The sequence below is a fragment of the Choloepus didactylus genome, chromosome 6 (genome assembly GCF_015220235.1).
Source record: "Choloepus didactylus isolate mChoDid1 chromosome 6, mChoDid1.pri, whole genome shotgun sequence".
Lineage (NCBI taxonomy): Eukaryota > Metazoa > Chordata > Mammalia > Pilosa > Megalonychidae > Choloepus > Choloepus didactylus.
In genome coordinates, this window is record NC_051312.1 from 8,250,682 (window position 1) to 8,269,996 (window position 19,315).

The 19,315-nt window shown below is 48.2% G+C and overlaps 1 protein-coding gene across 7 annotated transcripts in view; it reads left to right on the forward strand.

Moving 5' to 3' along the window:
• Positions 1-19,315, forward strand: part of PC (pyruvate carboxylase) — a 112,757-nt gene that overhangs the window by 49,447 nt on the left and 43,995 nt on the right. Inside the window, exon 1 of one of the 7 annotated variants that reach the window (XM_037838063.1) lies at positions 14,732-14,942. The exons of 3 other annotated variants lie outside the window; for them this stretch is intronic. The gene's annotated coding sequence lies outside the window, so the exon portion shown is untranslated. Of the gene's footprint in view, positions 1-14,731; positions 14,943-15,140; positions 15,160-15,313; positions 15,500-19,315 lie in introns of those variants that run through there. 3 more of the 7 variants (XM_037838068.1, XM_037838067.1, XM_037838066.1) reach the window with 3 other exon arrangements.

Genomic DNA, 19,315 nt, shown 5'->3' on the forward strand with positions numbered 1-19,315 from the left:
CTAGTTAGGGTTCTCTAGGGAAAGAGAGTCAACAAGAGATTATCCACGAACATAAGATTTCATAAAAGTGTCTCATGCAAACTGTGAGTATGCACGAGTCCAAATTCCGTGGGGCAGGCAGCAAACTGGCAACTCCAATGAAGACGTTTGATGAACTCCTCAGGAAATGAACTGGCGACTTTGATGAACTCCTCAGAAAAGGCTTCGCTGGTTAGCTGAAGAAGTAGTGAAGGTCCTCTCCCTCTCTTCCTTAAAAGTCTTCAACTGATTGGATTAAATCCAGCTGATTGGATTCTCTCATTGCAGAAGACATACCCTTCATTGATGTAATCAGTCACAGATGTGGTCAATTGACTGATAATTTAATAAACCAGCCTTCTGGTTTATTAACCAGCCACAAATGTCCTCATAGTAATGGTTAGGCCAGTGCTTGCTTGACCAGACACCTGGACACCATCATCTGGCCAAGTTGACACATGAACCTAACCACCACACCTGGTTTCTTTTCTCTGAATCACTTAGAATAAGCAAATTTGTAGAGACAGAAAGCAGAGTAGTGTTAGCAGGGGTTGGGGGAGCGGAGGACGGGGAGTAGTTGCTAAATGAGTATGAGTTTTGGTTTGGGATGATGAAAATAGTCTGGAAGTAGATAGTGGAAAAAAGTTCCCCAGTATTGTCAGTGTACTTAATGTCAAAGAATTGTCCACTTAAAATGGTTAAAATGATTTTTATGTTATGCATATTTTACCAGAATTAAAAGTAGTTTTTCTAAAATAAACCAAACTACCTTTTGTTGAATTTTAGTGTACTGTTAAAGAAGAGTGTCCCCAAGGATCTGAAAAGCCTATTAAATTGGTCCTCTCTTTTCCAACTACATGGCTATATGAGGCCGGATTTTCTTCAATGCTTCCACCAAGGCAATACATGACAACAGACTGAATGCAGACATTAAAGAGAGTTGCAAAAATATAAAACAACGCCATTCTTCTTGCTAAAGTTTTGTTTTGGAGAATATAGTTATTATTCGTAAAAATGCTTATTCATGTTAACTTGTGATGAGCTTATTATTATGTTAAAATAAGTTTATAGATACAAACTTAATTTTTTTTTTTTTAAATGTTGAATTGAATGCTTTGTCACCTGACAGCGGTTTATCAGTTTGTGGATTTATGTGGGTTGGTTCTTTCCTCATATTTGCTGAGCATTTACTGTGGGCCAGCTCAGTCTTTCCCTCAGAAAACTCCAAGCACACTCTTGGAACCTCTTACCTGTGTCTTTGCTAAGAGAGATAAGGTGTGAAATTCAAAACAAATCACTTGGTTACTCAGTAGGAGCCCTGGTAGAACAGATTGTAAGGAAAGCGAGAAAGACTGGCAACTTGTGAGTGTTTGGGTTGCCTGAGAGTTTTAATTGCCCAGGTGGTTTAAAAGCCCCAGATGGTGGCAAACAAGAAGTGCCTGGGTTTTGAGTTCCTAGCTCACTTGCTTGAGGACAACCTTCTAACCCTCCAAGCCCACGACTGTGGCTGTGTCCTCAGGGCCAGTGCCACCCTAGACCCACCCTCTGTGCCTCAAGGCACCTCCACGCTTAGAGATGCTTTCCTCAAGATTCTCCAAGCCTCCCTCCACTGCCTAGGACTGGCCGGGGCCTGCAGTGCCCTCCTGGCTGGGCATTGGAGCCTCGACTGGGACCTGCGTCGCCCTTGGGGTGCTCTCCACGTAGGTGTTCTGAGGTGCTCTGGGCCTGGCTCCTGGGGGTTGTCCTGGATCCCCACATCCAGGCCTGGCTCCTGGAGGGCAGCCCCCGCTGGTCAGCACAGAATTTCCTTTGCTGGGTCACTTGAGATTGGGCTGCCAGAGTGGTGCTGACCCACTAATTTGGAGTGACTCAAGTTCTTTATATAGACAGGGGTTCCACAAAAAATATTTTCCTGGGGCCTTGCACATCCAGGGGTGATTCTACCCAGAGGCTGCCAGCGGGTCCCTTGGGCTGTGCTGAGGAGCCTTGGCCTGGCACAGAAGCGAGGATAAGGGCCGATTGTTTGTCTCTGGGGCCTGAATGGCACTTTGTTTTCTGCTTTCTGCTGCTCAGGCCAAGCTACTTTACTGCTGCTGTAGTTGTAACAGTCTCTTCTCTGAAGAGAAATCCGTTCCCACCCGGACCCTCCCTTTCCCATGATCTTCCTGAATATCCTGGGGGGGCCGGACTCAGAGCCAGCCGGGGGTCTCAGTAGTGGTCGGTGCTGAGATAAGGGCCCTCTCTACCAAGAGACCTTGGCTGGGGGAGAAAAACCGTTTGTTAAAATAAAATTAAGGAGCTGGTTGGCAGGAATCTAGGCAAGCTCCGAATTGGTAGGAAGAGAATGTGGTGGGAATGCAGAGACTTGGTGGGAAAGCAGCCCCTACCCCCACCCCCCACCCCCCGCCCTCCTACATACCCCAGGGTGAGCTAAGGCTGGGGGCAACTGGACAAAATCCAGAGATGACAGAATTTGGGAAAATTGCCTTCTTGTCCTCTTTCCCTAATCCCGTGGGCTCACCACCTGGGCCTTTGGTGTAGAGACAGGAAAACAACCCCACAGGTTGCAGGGGCCTATTTTGTGCTGGGGCCAAAAGAATGGAAAGGTGTCATAGGGAGGGGAGAAGACAACTGGAGGGCTTGCTTGTTAGCCTTTGAGACCACCGGAAGCAATCTGTTCAGCTGAAACCTGGAGGTTGGCCCTCTTACCTTGACTCAACCCAGGAATCTTGTCCTCTTCTCTACTCATCTCTGTCTTCTGTCCCAAAGTGAAGAAGGCAGTTTTGTGGTGTTGTTTTAAACCAATGTACCTTTCCCCTATTCAGCAGGGAGGGCCTGGCTAAGCCGGTGGTTCTCACAGTGTGGTCCATGGAACCCTGTGTGTGCTCAAGGCCATTTTAAGGGGATCTGTGAGGTCAAAATGATATTTTCATAACAATACTAAGACGGTACTTGCCTCTTCCACTGTGTTGACATTTGTACTGATGGTGCAGAAGCGGTGGCAGCCAAAATTGCTGGCACCATCATGGGGATCAGAGCAGTGACCCCAAGTTCCTTGGTAGTCACGGAGTTCTGCATTGCCACACAAATGCCAGCTTCTACTTCAGTGTCCATTGCGGCATTATTCTCAACTGCCAAGAGGTGGAAGCGACCAGAGTGCCACACGGTGGAAGAATGGATGCACAAAATGTGGCAACATCCACACGGGACATTACTCAGCCACGGAAAGGAGTGAAGTAGTGATAGGTGCTGGGACGTGGGTGAACCTTGAAAACTGTGTGCCGGGTGAAAGAAGCCAGGCACAGAAGGCCACAAGTTGTATGGGTGCACTTCTATGAAAGATCCAGAATAGGCGAATTCAGAGAGACAGAAAGTAGATTGGAGGTTCCATGGGCTGCAGGGAGGAAGGCATGGGAGTTTCTGCTCAGTGGGTAAAGAATTTCTGTTTGGGATGATTAAAAATTTTGGAAATAGATAGTGGTGATGGTTGTACAACATTGTGAATGTAATGCCACTTAAAAATGGTAAAAATGGCAACATTTATGTTGTCTATATTTTATCACAATATATATTTTTTAAAATCTTTTGCCACCCATCTCGCAGCCTCTGCAGGAGTCAAACACTCTCACTTTGATGGTCAGATGTCGAGACCCTGGCTGGGAATTCCACCTGGGAAGGGCTGGGAAGGAGACGGGATGTTGCGTTGGCTCTGTTGAAAGAGTGTTATTTCAAATATCAAAAAGTAATTGGTGAGGAGAACCTAAGATGGCGGCTAGGAGAGACTGGGCGAAAAAACACCTCCATGAAAAATACTAGAAAAAAAATTACTAGGAAAAAAAAAGCTGGAAAGTGACCCAGAACACCAGTTCCAGCGATGCACCAGCTGGACAAGGTCTGCTAAATCCACAGGGACCATGCACTCGGTGAAACCGGGAATCTGCGTTCTGAAATGACTAATTGTCCTGGAGCTGGGAAGGTGGAGCTGTGCGAAAAGGGGGAAATTAACATGCCCCATTCAGCCATCTTTACAACAGGCTGTGAACACCCCTGCATGGCCCGGCAGGTCCCTTGAGGGACGGTGCGCACTTGTGACGTAGCACAGCTTCCTTCAGTAGAAGCCCTAGAGGGCACAGCTGGGAAGAGGAACCCACCCAGAAATCCCAGGGATCCTATGCCAATACTAAGGACTTGTGGGTCAGCGGCAGAGACAATCTGTGTCAAGACTCAAATGAAGGTTTAGACTCTTGCAACAGCCTTAAATCTCCAGGAACACCCGGGAGGTTTGATTATTAAAGCTGCCCTGCCTCCCTAACCACTCAGACATACGCCCCAGATTCAGGGCAGACAGCACCAACAACACACCCAAACTTGGTGCCCCAATTGGACCCTACAAGAATCAGACCCCCACACACCACAAAGACAAAATTGGGAAGAACTGACTTCAGGGGAATAGATGACTCATGGACGCCATCTACTTGTTAGAGAAGGTGTATGCCACCAAGCTGTAGATTTGACAAATTAGAGATTGGTGTCTGAATAATTCTTCATTTCCTAAAAGAACCCTATCAAGTAAAGCAAATGCTAAGAGCCCAAAAACAACAGAAAATTTTAAAGCATATGAAAAAACCAGATGATATGGATAACCCAAACCTAAACAAAATCAAAAGATCAGAGGAGACACAGTACTTGGAGCATTTAATCCAAGAACTAAAGACAAACGTGAGCATGGCACAGGATATAAAAGACATGAAGAAGACCCTAGAAGAGCATAAAGAAGAAATTGCGTGAGTAAATAAAAAAATAGATGATCTTATAGAAATAAAAGAAACTGTTGACCAAATTAAAAAGATTCTGGATACTCGTAGTACAAGACTAGAGGAAGCTGAACAACAACTCAGCAACCTCGAGAACCACAGAACAGAAAATGAAAGAACAAAAGAAAGAATGGGGAAAAAATTGAAAAAATTGAAATAGATCTCAGGGATGTGATAGATAAAATAAAACGTTTGAATGAAACACTCATTGGTGTCCCAGAAGGGGAAGAGAAGGGTAAAGGTCTAGAAAGAGTATTCAAAGAAATTGTTGGGGAAAACTTCCCAAACCTTCTACACAATATAAATACACAAAGCATAAATGCCCAGTGAACTCCAAATAGAATAAATCCAAATAAACCTACTCCAAGGCATATTCTGATCAGACTGTCAAATACTGAAGAGGAGGAGCAAGTTCTGAAAGCAGCAAGGGAAAAGCAGTTCACCACATACAAAAGAAACAACATAAGACTAAGTAGTGACTATTCAGCAGCCACCATGGAGGCGAGAAGGCAGTGGCATGACGTATTTAAAATTCTGAGAGAGAAAAATTTCCAACCAAGAATACTTTATCCAGCAAATTCTCCTTCAAATTTGAGAGGGAGCTTAAATTTTTCACAAACAAATGCTGAGAGATTTTGCTAATAAAAGACCGGCCCTACTTGAGATACTAAAGAGAGCCCTACCAACAGAGAAACAAAGAAAGAGAGAGAAATAGAGAAATTTAACAAACATATATAGAACATTACATCCCAAACCACCAGGATACACATTCTTCTCTAGTGATCACGGAACTTTCTCCAGAATAGACCATAGGCTGGGACATAAAACAAGCCTTAATAAATTAAAAAAAAAATTGAAATTATTCAAAGCGCATTCTCTGACCACAATGTCATACAGATAGAAGTCAATAACCATCAGAGACTTAGAAAATTCACAAATACCTGGAGGTTAAAAATGAGGGGGAGTTGAAAACATTCCCGGATAATCAAAAGCTGAGGGACTTTATCACCAGTAGATCAGTCCTATAGGAAATGCTAAAGGGAATTGTGCAGGCTGAAAGGAAGGGACACTAAACAATTGACTGAAACCACATGAAGAAATAAAGATTTCCAGTAAAGATCACATGGTAAATATAAATACCAATACTGCGGTATTTTTGATTTGTAAACTCCACTATTTACTTCCTACAGGATCTAAAATACATTAAGTGTAATGACATATCAGTGGTTTTGTACTCAATGTAAAATATGTAATTTTTGACAAGAACTACATAAAGGTAGGGGAATGGAGGAGTATAGGAACAAAATTTATGTGTCCTATTGAAGTTAACTTGGTATCAAAGAAAACAAGATTGTTACAGACATAAGTTGTTAAATTTAAGCCCCATGGTAAACACAGAGTATCAGAGAATATGATCATAGAGATGAAAAGTAGAGTATGGGTTATGAGAAGTGGGGAAAGGGGCAATGGGGAGTAACAAGAAATGTGTGTAGGGTTTCTGTTTGGGTGAAGGGAAATTTCTAGTAATGGACAGTGGAAAGGTTTGCAACATTGTGAATGTGATTAACCCCACTAAATGGAATGCTTGTGGGGGGGGGGGGTTGGAATGGGAAGATTTATGCTGTATATATGTTTCCACAATTGGAAAAAAAGACAGTCTAAATAGATAATGACAATTAAATGCCATAGATGATCCTGGACAAGATCTAAGAATAGAGGAGAAAAGGCTCAAAAGGACACAACTGGGACATAAGAAAAAAATGAAATATAGAATGTAATGTTAAATTTCTTGAAGTTCTTAACTACACTTAATGTGGTTACATAAATGAATATTCTTGTTCATAGGAAATGTATATGTGAATTATATTATTTGTTCAAGGATGTGTGCAACTTGCTCTCATATGTTCAGAAGACAGAGCAATAGATGATGGATGATAGGGAGGGAGGGAGGGAGGGAAAGAAAGAAATGGTAAACTGACAAAATATTAAAGTTGGTGGATCGGGGTATCGGTGGAGGGGGGTTGGGGTATGCTGGAGTTCTTTGTATGGGGTTTGTATTATTTTTGCAACTGTTCCTGTAAGTTTGAATTTATTTCAAAATAAAAAATTAAAAAAAATCTTTTAAAATTTTCTAGCTTTAAAAATGTTCTTGAAGCAGCAAAAATTATTAATTTTATTAAATCTACACTTGTGTGCTTGTCTTTTTAGTATTCTGTGGTGAAACAGGGAGTAAACATGCTGCATAATGTCTTGAGGAGAAGCTTTGGAGGGATTGTTTGAGTAGCGAGCTGAACTAGCTGGTTTTTTTTTTTCCCAGGGAACAAACACCATTTTAACATGAAAGAACAACTGACAGACAAACTGTGGTTATTCCGACTTGGGTATCTGACAGACGTTTTCTTGAAAGTGAATGTAGCGAGCGGTTACTTCAAAGAAAGCAAATGACAGTATTTGTTGCCAGTAGTAAAATGTGAGCTTTCAAGCAAAAACAGAATTTTGGAAAACTTATTTCCATCAGTGTGTGCTTGACAGCTTCTAGATGCTTAAACACTTTTCTGATAAGATTGGTGTTATTTTGGTTTTATAATTGAATGTGTCAACATTGATTATAGACCAGTATTAACTCAGTGTACCCATATTTTCTAAATGACCTGTATATGAGGTTACAAAATCTTGCTGGGTAAGGAACGCATTCTCAATTCAAGATGGACCAGTGGATTTTAAAGGAACAGAGGAGGAACAGCTCCTTCGTGTGTTTCCAGAGTCCACTTTACAAACAACTACCGCTTGTGGAATTTTGGGGTTCTATCAAGGAGCGTCCACAATTATCCCGGATGGCTCTTCAGATATTCCTCCCCTTGCAACCACATGTCTGGGTGAGTCCAGATTTTCTTCATAAACAACGTAACTCATCACATCAGATTGAATGCAGAAGCAGATGTGGGAATCCAGCTGGCTTCTAGGAAGCCAGAATGTACAAAATGGAAACCCGTGCCTCTCTCACTAAGTTTTTGGGCCTTTTGGAAAATATAGTTAAGTTCTGTTAAATGTTATCTATGGTAATATGTAATTGTTTCTTATTGTTATTTTAAAATGAATGAATAAATATCTGTGAGGGTCTCACATCTTTTATTAACCCAGCACTGCATTTGCTTTACCTACAAACCCTCCTCTCCTACTGGAAATCTCTTTGAGGCCCAGGAGCACATTAGCTTCTTATTGATGGTTAAAAAACAAAAGCAAAACCTTTATCTGTACAAGGATTTTAACTTTTTAAGAAGCCTTAACATGTATTACTTTATTTTATTTATTTATATAACAACTTTATTGAGATATCATTCAGAGGCTCTAAAATTCACCTTTTAAAATAAACACTTCAATGGTTTTAGTATATTCACCACCACTTTCTAATTCCACTGTCATCACCTCAGAAAGAAACCCCATAGCCTTTAGTTGTCACTCCCGTGACTCCGTTCCCCGGCAACCGTTGATCCACTTTTCTGTCTCTGTGGCTTTGCCTAGTGTGGACGTTTCACGTAACGGGAATCGTATAACATAGCCTTTTGTAATGTTGTAGCAAATGGTTCATCCGTGTTGTAGCATGTAACTGTACTCCATTTATTTTTATGGACAAATACTGTTACATTATATGGATATATACCACGTCAATTTTTTTTTAAGCAGCTAAAAGGACTTTGAGAAGCCAAGGATCAAATGCAGGAGCAACTGGTCGGCAATCATCACTTCACTATAGTCCCAGGCCCTGCAAAGCTTGGTCCCAGCTCTTGGCTAGTCCCTGGGAGTTTTGTGACCTGATTTCAGACACAGGACAAGGACCCAGCTTTCAGGGATGACACCACTGATGTGAAGGCCACAAAGAGCCAAGGTCAGCCTTGGAAAACCCAAGGATCAGCATGTTAATTTCTCCAAAAAAAAAAAAAAAAAAAAAAAGCTGGGATTTTGATAGGGACTGTACTGAATCTGTAGATCAATTTGGGGAGTATCGTCATCTTCTGTTCCATGAACTTGGGGTGTCTTTCCATATATTTAGGTTTTCTTTAATTTCTTTCAATGGTATTTTGTAGTTTTTAATGTACAAGTCACACTTGTTAAACTTATCCCTAATTGTTTTTCTCTTTGATGCCTGTGTTACTTTATTTTGATTTAACTTTATGTTGTCTGACCCCTTCTTCCCTGTTCCTCCTTCTCATCTAGACCAAGGACGGGGGTAGTGTCTCTGCAGGGCCTGGCATCTTGGTACCACAGTGCACTGCAGTGAATAGTTTATGGTTTTGTTTTTTTATGTACATTGCCCTTGTGAAGAAACCTGGTTAATTATTGTCCCTTGTCTAATGGTTGAAGAAGCCAAAGCCAAAGGTGACTTGCTTTTGGCATGGCACTGGTTAATGATAGCCGCCGCGGTAGGGCCAGGATTCCAGCCTGATTCGAGGTTTGCTGCTCCTCCCAGCCATTATCTGGCATGGAACTGACGCTGTTCTTAGCCTCCCTGGGCTTGTGCCTTGGTCTTTCCTGCTCTTATGTTGAATCCCCAGAGAAGCAGTAAGGCTGATATCACCAGGGTTGACATTGGGGTCATTTTTCTAGGCCTCTCAAATGTGCCAGTCTCTCCTACGCATTTCAGAAATACGTCACCTCACTGAGTTCTCATAGCAACTCCACAGCATGACTTGGGTGATTCTGCATTTTATAGATCAGGAAACTTGATGTTCGGAAGGCTACGTAAATCTCCAAGTCACAGGATATGGTGGGGAGTGAGGTACCCCAAGCAAACATGGTCTTAAACTTAATCTATTCCTGTGGATGTGAACCTGTTGTAAATAGGACCTTTTGATGAAGTTGCTCCAGTTAAGATGTGGCCCAGCTGAATCAGGATGGATCTTAGTCCTATTACCGAAGGCCTTGTAGGGAAGGCCACAGAAAGAGAGAAAGTCAGAGGAAGTATCCAGAAGCTGAAAGTCAGTGGAACACAGAAGAAAGAGAGAGGCCAGGAGAGGCCACCATGTGCATTGTCATGTAACAGAAAAGCCAAGGACCAAAGACCCCGGCAGCCAGCCCCAGAATGGCACAATCTTCTGGGAGAAAGCATTGCCTTGATGATGGATTGATTGTGGACTTCTCCTAGCTTCAAAACCATGAGCCGATAAATTCCTGTTGCTTAAGCCAATCTATTGCATGGTATTTGAATTAGCAGCCAGGAAACAAAACAGCGTGAATTACATGTTGGGGCTGCAATTCAGCACGGCTACCAGAAGTCAAGGCTGTGGTGCTAGAAGAGGGGAATGGGGTGAGTCCGTGTGAGCTGTGGGGAGGAGGAAGGCAATGGGGCCTTCCTGGAAACGGCAGAGCTCTGTCAGCATTGGGGTTGGCTCAGTCCGTAAGCAGTTGCACATTGACCTGGAGCTGGGATTGCAGCGTGGCTGGCTTGTTCCGAGGGTGGTGCAGCGACAGCAGAGGCCTGGAAACCCTGTGGTCCCGCACCCTGCAGATTATCTGTGGTGGTAACCCTGGGGGTGGAAGCCCATTTACCATGTGCAGATCTTGCCTCCACCAGCCAGGTAGTGAATTTTTTTTTTTTTTTTTAACTTGACCACTAAACCTTTATTAGTTGTATTTTAGGATACAATACACTCTTAGTAAATAGAGAGAAATATTAAGTAAAGAGATACAGCAATAAAATGATCACAGTTTGAAGGGTGTAGGGGTAGGGAGGTGGGATGGGGTAGGTGGGAGGACCCAGGCCAGGGAGAAGAGGCAGGGGTAAGGAGGGGGCTATTGACAGGGGCAAAAACAAGGATACTTATTCATCGCTTTCCTGTGACTTCCATGAAAAATTACCACCCATCGTTATAAATTTCATTCCAGCAACAGTTTTTCAAAGGGCACCTGTGCATCCTGTGGCTGTCTAAAGGTTTTGCTCACCACCTCAGTCCCTGGAGTTACTGCACAGCGCAAAGCGGCCTCTATTGCACTCTTTATCCGATTGTCTTTTAACTTTCTCCTGCTAGGGTTTTTTCTATGTCCAGTTAGCCCAAAATAAGTTGATCTCCCCACAGTTCCCTCCAAGTTCACTTGAAATCTTTAAGAGGGGCAATTACAAGGTAAAGGGTCCCCAGCAAATACACACATCCACCGATAGAGATCCTAATGATACCTAGTATCATTCTAACTTTCTAACTAATCGCACCCACTTAAGATTACTTAATAGCCCCACTCACCAAATGCTTATGATTATATATATCCCTTTTTACTTAAACTGATTACATAAAGAAATAATAAACAATGCAGTTTTCCACACACCAGTTACACATCGTGCGTTTTTAAAGCATAGGAACCCTCTCCTGCTGCCTTTGCTTCTCCATAGCGCTGGCATAATTACTGGCACCCAGTGGGCATTCCTTACAAGCTTTCTGAATAAATGAAAGAAATTCTCCCTGCCTACTTTGCTTCAGAGAAGTCACACAACCTCATTGCCTCTGTAGCTACATTCTGGGTGATGGAGGAGTGTGCCGGTTTGGTTAAATTATGTCCCCCCAAAAGCCATGCTTTAATCCAGTCTTGTGGAATATTTGGATTAGGTTGTTTCCATGGAGATGTGCCCCACCCAACTGTGGGTGAGACCTTTTGATTATGTTATTTCCATGGAGGTGTGGCCCCACCCGTTCAGGGTGGGTCTCGATTAGATCACTGGAGTCCTTTAAAGAGAGCTCACACAGAGAGCAGAGAGAGCAGAACCGCCCCAAGAGATCTTGCTGACGCTGAGATGCTTGGAGATGCAGGCAGAAGGACGCTTGGAGATGCTAAGCTAAGAGAAGAAACCCATAGTTTTCCCTGGGGAAGCTGAAGGACCAGCCTCGTTCCTTCCTAGCTGACAGAGGTGTTTTGGTCGCCATTGGCCATTCTTCATTGAAGGTATCCCTCTTGTTGATGCCTTAATTTGGACACTTTTATGGCCTTAGGACTGTAAATTTATTGCCAAATAAACCCCCTTTATAAAAGCCAATCCATTTCTGGTATTTTGCATAACAGCAGCATTAGCAAACTGGAACAAAGAGAATGAGGGCCCAAGGCAATTGGAGGGGTCCACGTGATGACAGCAGCTTGAGCTGGATGGACCTGAGGCCAGTACAAGGGGGAGGCGGACAGATGCAAGATGTGCCTTGTGTCAGCCCTGGTGCCCACCCCCAGAGCGGCGCTCACACCGATGTCATTCTCCACTTGGAATCACTGACCGGGAACGTCTGGCCCTGTCATTCCCAGGGTTAGTATTGTTTTCACATCCGAGAACCCATTCATCAGGACAGCAGTGAATAACTTTGCCACTGGATTAACTGAGGCCGATGCTTCCCCCCCCCTTCTGTTTTCCTGGGACAAACAACTGTAAAGTAGTAATAATTGTTGGCTTTGAGCGTATTTTACAACTGCCTATAAAGTTAATTGCCGCATTATTTTGGTGCTGGATTTTCTGCTTAATTTGAAGACGGTGGCACAGATTGTCACGTCCCTACACGATGCAGCAAGTGGCAGGGGCCCTTGCCTTCCTCCTGAGCCTCGTCCTCACCCCTGATGCTCCGGCTGGCGGGCCAGACCGTGCCCCGTCACGCTGCTTTTCTGCATTATTTCCACGTGCTAGAAATGAAGCATGAGCAGAGGGGGCCAGGGCCCATGAGAGGGGCCCACGAGGAGTGGCCACTGCCACTGGAAGTTGTCCCCGGTCTCCTTCAAGCACGAGGGATGCCCAGGCAGGGGAGGGTCTTTAAGAGGGAAGGTCCTCTCCAGCTGCAGGCCTCGCTTCCTTGACGTCATCCTAGATGCTGTGCCATGGGGAGGAGGGCTCCAGATGACAGATGTCCCTGGGCTGCCTGGGAAGTGCCCAGGAGAAGACTGTGGAGAAGGGAGTAGAGTGTGGCCCCCCACCAGCCAGCTGAGCCCGTGGGACCTGGGACCAGCAAACGCTTCCCCGACCCTCTTCCTTCCGTGGTTGGGTTCTCCAGCATTGGGAGATTAAGCTGGAGAAACAGTAGAATCTTAGGATATATTGCTCCTTCCTGTCGTCCCGCCCTTCTCGGGTGGAAGGACCTACTTTTATGAGTCAAACCGGGAGCACTTGGGAATAGAAATCAGTTATTCACAATAATCATATCCATCACTTCTTGAGCCCCCATGAACACCCTGTTAGTAACATACTAAACCCATTTTACAAATGAGAACATCGAGTCTTGAAGGTAAATGACATGCCCAAGGTCACTCGCACGTATCAGGGTTAAGCTCCAAGCTCAGGTCCATCTGCTCTTGCCTGTGTCCAGCTGCTTCTCTGTGTGAGTCGGAGTGTCACCCCCACACTGTAGCCCAAGTGTTGCCAGTGTGTCAGATCATCCTGGCAGAGCGTTTCCATCCTTCCCGTGGTGTGGGCCGGTTCCCAACCCAGAGACATGTACCCCATAGCCCGTACCTTTCCCCAAGAGGAATAGAGTGTCCGATTTTTCTTAGACCTGGACTTTGGGTGACCTGTGTCCGACGCTAATGTCTCAGGGTCTAGACTCTCCTCCTTTGTACGGTGGGAGTTAATATCCCTGTCCTCTCTTCTTCCCAGCGATTTGAGTGGAGTAAAGGTGCTTTGAAAAAAAAATGGGCTAAGACCTCATGATAATGGAATGTCTCCTCGGTCCCAGCCTTGAGCTTGGCTCCTGGCCTTGCTGCTGGTGAGGCCTGGGCCTGCGGTGGCAGCTGTGACCCCACCCAGCCATTCACAGCAGGTGCTGAGCCTCCAGGTGGGCATGGGAGTCAGCTGGGCCCGTGCCTACAGGGGGGAGCCAGCACCCTGGTCCTGTCCTGAGGCCGGGGTTGGGGAGGGGCTGTCACACTGAGAAGCCCTCGTGCTTTAAGCAGGGAGTTCTCCCCTCGGCGTTCAACCGACCCTCCGTTTTAGGACGTTTTAGGACTCCTGGGCAGAGCCTCTGTTTGAGCAGCGTTCTGGCCGCATCCTCCCGGGCCTCTGGCTGCCCGCCTTTGCGTTCGGTCAGTGTTCTGCCTCGGTGGTCTGGAGGGGAAGCAGAGTGCTGCTCGATGTCAGCGTTGGGAAAAAATGGGGACCAGGTGGAAACAGAAGTTCCTGTGCTGTGGGGATCCTGGTCTCTCCATCACCCCCACATGCTGTGTCTCCATTTAACTCTGGGGCTCCTGGAGACCCGTTTGCATACACACGGCTGCCCAGATCAGGGACCCCTGCACTTCCTTAACGGGTTCTGACACTGGGCCGAGGCCTGACGTCCGGAGGGCTCCCCTGAGTGATTAACCTTGGGTGCAGGAGGGGAAGCAAAAGACAGTGCAGCGACTTGTTAACTCTGCCTCCTTCAAAAATCCCAGTGAGCGCTCAGCCAGGTTTTTGTGTTTGGCGCCCAGTGGGTGGGAGCTCCGGACCTGCTCTCGACTGGAGTGGTCTGTCGGGCAACCTGCATTCAGTTGAGTGATCTGGGTGGTTTAATGGGGAGTTCAAGATTTAAAAACCCACTTGCTAATGAGATTATCCCAGGCTGACAGCTGCCTGAGGCACTGGGTCACATCTTCTCTCCTGAGGAAATCCAGTCCCCTGACCGTGCGGGATAGAAGCCCAGGGTGGCACCAGGGCCCGGGAGGGAGGTCTCAGCAGGAAGGAGGAAGATACTCTATTCCTCTAAAATTTTCTCCTCCATCTGGATTCCCTGTGCCTGGCCTTGGGCGAGATGCCCCGTCCCTGTCCTGACTGGGTTTCCCGTCCCCGCGCCGCCCTCCCTTGGGAAACCCAAACACCGCTGCCCTTTCATCCTCTTGCCAGAACCTGTGGCAGTGGATTTTGACCGCCCCTCTTCCAGCTCACCTCGGACTTGTTTTTTTTCCCCTCTCTCTCTTCCCTCAGACAGTCTGCCCAAGGCTCATGCCTGAGCCAGAGATTGGCTCCCCAGCAGCCTGTCTCTCCTGAGCTGCAGGGGCGGGGGCAGTTCTGGAAGTCACTGACTGGGGCCTAACCTAGAACATCAGTTGCAAAGCGGCCGAGGCGGGTGACCTGGCACCACGAGCCGCGGACCCTCCTGGGCTTCCGGACCCCCCGCCGCGGTAAGAAGGTGACCACGAGAGGCCTCCGGGCGCTGGCCCAGGGCGGGCGCGCATTTGGCTGCTGCATTTCTTTCTTCTGGAACTTGACAGCTGCCTAGTACCAGAAGAGAGAGAGGATGAAGGGGTTCAGGGAGAAGGGGTCCCCAGTGGACCAGATCATTGCCCAAGGGCCTGCGGGGACAGTTCCGGTCAGAGATGGGCAACCCCAGCCCCCAAGGTGGGCAATGAAGGGACCTTGGGGGCCGGGAAGCTGGGTCACGAGAGCCCAGGGCGCTGGGCCAGAAAGCCTGTGGGAGGTGGTGGCAGGGAGAGGTGGGGAAAGGCTGCCAGTTACTAATTGGTTCCCCTGTGACCAGGGTCCCCTGTGAAAGGGGTGAGCTGACGGTGGCCAGGGAAGGGTCCCTGCTGAGGCCAGCCTGTCCGTGTGCCCAGGGGCTCCCGTGCTCCAGCTTCCCGGCCAGACGGCTCATCCTTGGAGCTGCAGAACAGTAGGCTGGCTTTCCTTTAAGAATCTGGAGAATTCATGGGCGGGTGTCAGCTCCTCAAGACCCGAGTTGGTGATTATCTGAGCCCTGAGGAGAACGTGTGCCTGGCTCTCCCTTCTGCTTAGAAGAAAACCTTTACCTCAGTCCAGGGGGAGGGACATTGATAAGGACCCTGCAGGGCTTCTGGTTCTTCGTCTTTAACTGCAAACAGGCCAGACTCTCCTCCAAGTCCTGGGATTCTGAGTCAAGGAGCAGAGGGAGACCTGCCATGTGCATGTGTGTGTTCGGGTGTGTGTTTGGGGGGCACGGAACAGAGAGGGGTGGGGTGAGGTCAGCATGTGTGCATTACTTACAGGGCCCCTGCTCTGTCCCCAATTTTCCTGAGATCAGAACCTGGTAAGGACCGTGCCTTCTCTCCCTGGTGTTCTGGATGAGGGGGTGGATGGATTTAGCTCATGACTTTGCTCTCCGTCGGGTGCCTTTTCCTCTGGCACCAGGGGAGCCGTTGTCAGCAGGGAGTGGGAGCAAGGAGGACCTGTCCCACGGACAATGGACGGATGCGGCTGGTCCTGTGTGTGCTTGGCTTCGTTCTGTCCGCTCCCGCTGGAACGGCAGCCTCCTGAGGGCAGGGCCGCCCCTCTGTAAAGCGCCAGCAGCATGAAAGGAGTGGAGGACTTCTTTTGCCAACTCCATCTCTGGTGGCTGATGTACCAGACTTCTCACCCAGCCCTCATCTACCTGGCGCTGCCCTTTCCATGGTTTTGAGAGCCCAAGTCATCCTGGTCCCCTGCCGGAAACTTCTCTCCTGGGCTCTGTGCTGTGTTGTACCCCCTCCTGCGTCCGCTCCTTCAGTTTCATTACCGGCTTTTCTCTGGGTGGGGTTTTGAGAGACAGGACACCCTGCATGGTCGGTGCTGAGATCTCCGGGGCCCGGCAGCCTGAGCACTGGGTTCCAAGCCCGTGGGGTGCTGCTGGGGAGGGCAAGTGGCCATACCCCGAGCCGGGCTTGGGGGCAGTGCCCTTTCCACCATGCCAGGGCCGAGCCCTTCCTCCTGATTTAGGCTTTCACCAGTGCGCTGAACACCAAACCCACGTGTCCCCATTTCTCTACTGGTGTTTTATGATCTTCCAAACTCTGCCCCCACCCCAGCAGTCAGTCCTTATTTGATGTTGACGATTATTGATTGGTACCATGTATCTGTGGGCCGGTTTACTGGCATCTTGAATTTAATCCTCTCAATGATCATATGAAGTCTTATTATTCCTACTTTTCTGGGTCTCAGGGAAATTAGTTCCCCAAGTCGTCGGACTATTCTCATATTAGGGGTTCAGGGCCGGGACGTGAAGCAGGTCTGACCGATCCTGACCCTACCTGCCCAGGCAGGACAGCCGGCCCCTGCTATTCCCTCACACCCACCCACCCTCTGGGCAGGGGCCAGGGGAGGACGGGGTGCTCTGAGCGGAGCCTCCTCTTCCAGGACACTCTGCTTCCCTTTCCTCGGGGGCCGGAGCCCTCTCCAGCTGCTCCAACCGCAAGGCGCTGCCTTCAGGGCCCGGGTGTTCCGTGTTGGCTGCGCGATGCCTTGTATCCTCTACCAAACAAGCTTCTTTCCTAAAAAAAATTTTAGTGTGGTTATATACGTGTGTGTGTGTGTATATATATATAAAACATAAAACTCCCCTTTTTAACCATTTTAAAATGCACAATTCAGTGGTATTAATTATATTCACAATGTTGTGCTGCAACCACCAAAGCTTTTCCATCACCCCGAACAAGCATTCTGCCCCAGTAAGCAGTAATCCCACCCCCCACCCCCAGCCTCTGGAAACCTCTGTTCTACTTTCTGTCTTTATGAATTTGCTTATTCCAGCAAATAATAATTCTTATTATTTCACGTAAGTGGACTCATACAGTGTCTGTCCTCTTGATGGTAAGTTTCTTGAAGGCAGAGGCCATGTTTTATATTATCTTCTGCCCCTCAAGTGTTCCACTAACACTTAATTGCTTTGATTGCGTGAAATCTAGTCATAATTCTCTGAATGTACGTGGGTTTACAGTTATCAAGATCCCTTGGTTGCCGGCCCTCTCCTGTCTGATACATGGAGAACTGGTCTAGAGGTGTGGAGTGGGTTCCCAGGGCCGTGCAGCCTGGTGCTGGCACAGTCGGGGCTTGAACCTGAGTTTTCTGACTCGGAGGCCTTGTTCTCCCCGGAAGCACAGCGGCGCCGTGTTCCAGGCTCGCCGTGGGACCCCCAGCTCTGTGTCCCCAGGCTCGAGGAAGGTCCCCGCCCGGCCTCCCCCTGCTGGCACCCGCAGGCCCTTCTCCCTCCCACTTGGTCATGCATTGCTTTCCGTGTGTTTGTCCTTTTCCTTCCATTAGATTTTCTGTTCCTTGAGGGCAGGGGCCTGTGTCCTTGCTGAGCTCCTGCCGCCGTTCCCTGAACCCAGCAGTCAATTTCTCAGTCGTATGGCCCCAGTGAGTCAGCCCGAGCATGTGGCCAGGAAGGCAGGTGGAGAGAAAGACCTGCTGGGCTCCTGGGGGTGGCGAGACGGGGGAAGTGGTGCTGGGCTGGTGGAGGGAGAGGGCAGGAGATGGGGCCCCAGTTTCCTCCTTATCTACAGTCTGCTCGTCAAGGTTACTGAGCAGCAAGTGAGATTGTCTATTAAAGTACCTTATAAACTGCAGAGAACCACAGGAACATTGCTGTTAAACATAATGGTAGGTATGTGAGTTAGAATGCAATAAAACTGCCAAACGGAATGATAAATGCCTCGTAAGTGTTCAGGGTTGACCTGCCTTAACAGACTCCTAGAGCTATTATTAGTGATTATTATTTCTGTAATCCTGATAAGACAGGACCCCGTTGCACAGCTGGGGGTGGTGGCGTTTTCCTGCAGTAGGTACCCTGGGTTGGGACTGAGAATGGGAAGGTGACCTGTCCCCGGTGTTTTCATAGATTCACCTGTGACTTAGGTTCTAAAACCCTATTTTCCCCTGAGGTCTCAGGTTCTCAGCTCCCTCCTGGGAGAAACCATTCTATTCAAATGAACACCCCGGCCTGCTAAGGCCTGCGCAGGAGTGAGTCCCGGCAAGTCAGAAGCTGCAGAGCAGGTGGAGACTCCGCGGTTGCAGCCAGGGCCCTGGGCGGCCGCCCTCCTGCCGCTGCTGTGCTTTCTGGAGCGGCCCTGCCCCTCACCCAGGACGCAGCCGAACGCAGGTCCTTCATCCTGTCTGTGGAACCCCAAAACTGGGCAGTGGAAGAGCGCCCGGCCCGCTCGGCTGGTCGCTGTGTGGGCCTCACTGCCGCCAGCTGCGACGACTGTGGCCAGGCGCAGGTAGCCCGGCGAGAAGGGCTGCGGGCAGAGTGGCACTGGCCCTGGGTGCACTGCTGCCGTGGCTGGAGGAGGAGGAGGAGGCCCTTCGCCAGGCAACCACGGAGCACCCAGAAGTGCCAAGGAGGAAGAGCTGGAGGTGGCAGGCCAGCAGGAGCTGTGAAACCAGCGAAACTGGTGACCTGGATGGGGTGGCAGAGCCCGAAAATCTACCCCCAGGTGACTCCCGGGAAGGCAGGCCCGGGCAGTGGTTGACGAGGGCACAGCTTGGGCGGACGGACAGACCTGGGTCTTCCCAGCACCTCCCTTGCCGGAGTTCTTTGAGACCTTGGGCAAGTAACTCACTCTGAGTTTCTCTTTCCTTGCTTACGAAACCGGGGCAGTGTCCGCTGCCTCCCGAGGTTTTCCGATGATTACCTGAGATCTCCGACAGCATTTCACCCGGCGCTGGCACTCAGTAACGGCGGCAGTGGTTCTGACACTTTGCCAGGGTGTGCCGTAGGAGAAAACCAGAATTGTTGGGGGCCTGGGACTCAGCCTCTGGCCTAGTTTTT